General features: G+C 34.1%; 1 long non-coding RNA gene across 1 annotated transcript; it reads left to right on the top strand.

Moving 5' to 3' along the window:
• The first annotated feature begins 1,702 nt into the window (after positions 1-1,702).
• On the top strand, positions 1,703-2,289 carry LOC131647729 (uncharacterized). Its single transcript, XR_009297927.1, has 2 exons — positions 1,703-1,933; positions 2,037-2,289. It is a non-coding gene; the product is annotated as an uncharacterized LOC131647729 (long non-coding RNA).
• Positions 2,290-2,777: the final 488 nt, after the last annotated feature.

Here is a 2,777-nt window from a genome sequence, read left to right as displayed (position 1 = left end):
CTCCCAGGGCACTCGCCGGGGGTAACTCCTAACGTCTCAACCAACATACACAACACTTCCACTTTCTCAATCCTATCATGATCCAAGAATGTCCCTCTAATTGGAAGATGCAACAGACACGCGATGTCATCGAGTGTGATTGTCATCTCAGCATGTGGTAGATGAAATGAAGACGTCTCATGGTGCCACCTCTCAACAAAAGCGTAAATCATACCCCAGTTAACAACGTTGTATCCACACTGGGCCAAATCTTTCAACCTTGTAAGCTGTAAAAGCTCATCAAACCATAGCTCAATAGGGGGTACGAGTCTACTGATCTTCCGCTCATGGTTAATTAACTTTAGCCTATCACGTTCATGCATAAATATTTAGACAGAGTTAATCAACAAACCTAAATTCAAAATTCAAAATTCAAAATGTAATAGAAATTCATAGTTCATAATTCAAACTGTAATTGAAATCAAAATTCAAAATTCATACATGTCAGTCCCAAATATGTCAAGCAACATGGTCAGGGTAAACAGGAATAAGGGATAAATCAGACGGTCCTCCTCCAAAACCCTGAGGCGCCGCAGGTGTTACTTGTGCAGGTGCACGCTCAGGTGCCGCCTCATGACTCGGCTCAGGTGCCTGGGATGGAGGTTGTAGCTGGGCCTCTGGTGTCTCCTGAGAATCGGACGTCTCTCCCGTCTCAAATGCACTTAGTGGAGAAGTGCGTATGCGGAAGGGCGGAGGCGGAAACAGATGAACTGGAGAATTCAGCCTGCTGCGGGAGGGCAACATAGTAGGAGCAGAAGCAAGAACACCAGAGGCATAATCTGTATGAGGTGCATCTGGTACGGCCTATCCATAGGCTAGAGGAGGTTGGGGTTTCCTGCCCCCGTTCTCTCCACACAGAAGCATGTTGTGCAACCCTGTCGTGCCTCAATCGAGATGCTCTGTCAGTCATTTCTCCTGTAGAAGTATGAAACAAATGTTAACTTAAGGAACAATGTTCAAAACAAAGTTGAAAATAGATACAGACAAAAACCGGAAATGCACTTGGGATTCTGTTCTAGCTAAAAATCGGAAATGCATTTTCTCTTCCCCCAAATGAGCTAAACAAATCATTGATCATGAAAATGACATTGCTAACACCTTTCCAATGATTCCTAATATTGATAACAAACTACAAATCTTAATTTTTAACCTAAAACACACATTTAAGTTCAAAAACAACTTACTTGGTGATTGTGGTTGATTTTCCTTGATTGGTTGTGATTGGATGCTTGAGGGGCTGATGGTTGATGATTTCTAACAACTTGGGTTGCAAGTGTGGTTGATTTGGTGAAAAATGAAATTGAGAGAGTTTTTATATATGTTTTTGTTTGTTTTTGAAACTGTAATGGAGGAGAAGAGACAGCGCGCCTTTTAGTTGTTCCACGAACCGGAAATATATTTATGGTTCTAAACTGTAACTATATTTCCGGTTAATAACCAAAATCTTCCAACGTTCATGTCAACCATGGTGCGAATCGAAAATGTATTTCCAATTTCAAGGGCATTTTTGAAAACTCGCGTGATGCGCTGTAAAAGCATGGGTGGAATAAGAAATTTCCATATGTAAACAATTTATTCTCTTCCCTACCATGAAAGCTTAAAAAATTATAAATCAATAAAAATACTAAAAATATTTTATTACTAAACAATATTTAATTACATGACATGTTTTATTTAGTGTAATGAAAGAATAATACAACCAATTTATTCACCTAGGAGACATTAATATTATTAATTTTTATAAATAGTATTTAACTTTTATACCTTATAAAGTGATAAACTCTTACTCTATCTATCACTAAAAAAAGAGAAAAAAATATGGCTACAATTCTCAAATTTATGTACGTCGTATTTATAATTTTGTTCTTATTTTCTGTTGCATCTAAAGTTGATGGTGAGTATTTTCTTTCATCAATTTATTTTTTACTTCTTTGTTTGTAGAAAAATCTTGTCTCTTTTTGGCAACCCTAATTTATTATTTTTTTAATCTATTTTAGGTCGGAAATGTGTTAAAGACTCTGATTGTCCAAAGAACGAATCCTTCGATGGAAAGGCTCCACTTGAGGTGAAGTGTATTAATGGTTTTTGTAAATCTCGACTACCACCACGTGTAATTGAGTAAAAAATCAAAGGATCATAGAGAGACTTTGCATGAATGAATAAAGTATCTTATCTACACAAGATCTATGTAATAATGTATTTTAAGACAATACAAATATAAACATAATATAGCAAACAATATTATTAATATTGTCATATTTTATTTCTTTTTTGATTCTGGAGACATCTCCATGACCTTCATTTAATCCAAACTGCAATTTAGTTTTAACTCACCATCTATTAAAATATCTATAATATTTAAGTTAAAATTTATTTAAATATTTTTTCAAAGTCTAAAATTCATTTTCATGTAGAAGATTGATATATTTATAATTTTGGAATACATTTTCATGTTGTTTTAAACGATAAATACTCTTTCTATCTCTTCAAGTAGAGCAAGGTTTTTTTTTTTTAAACCATTGTCTCTTTTATTTGAATAAGTAGAGACACTAATGGATAAAGAAATAACTCCAGGGAATTGTTCTTTAAGGTTTCATTTTTAAGTTTTAAAATTGGATAAATATTACAATATATCATTATTATCTTTTATGCTAAAGTATTAGAAATATTAAATAGTTCTGAGATTCAGGATCTTCCTTTACTATTAAAATCAGTAATTTCTTTTTTATGTTCTGATA

This window comes from Vicia villosa, linkage group LG2, assembly GCF_029867415.1.
Source record: "Vicia villosa cultivar HV-30 ecotype Madison, WI linkage group LG2, Vvil1.0, whole genome shotgun sequence".
Classification (NCBI taxonomy): Eukaryota; Viridiplantae; Streptophyta; class Magnoliopsida; order Fabales; family Fabaceae; genus Vicia; species Vicia villosa.
This window is presented reverse-complemented; position numbering and strand designations above follow the sequence as displayed.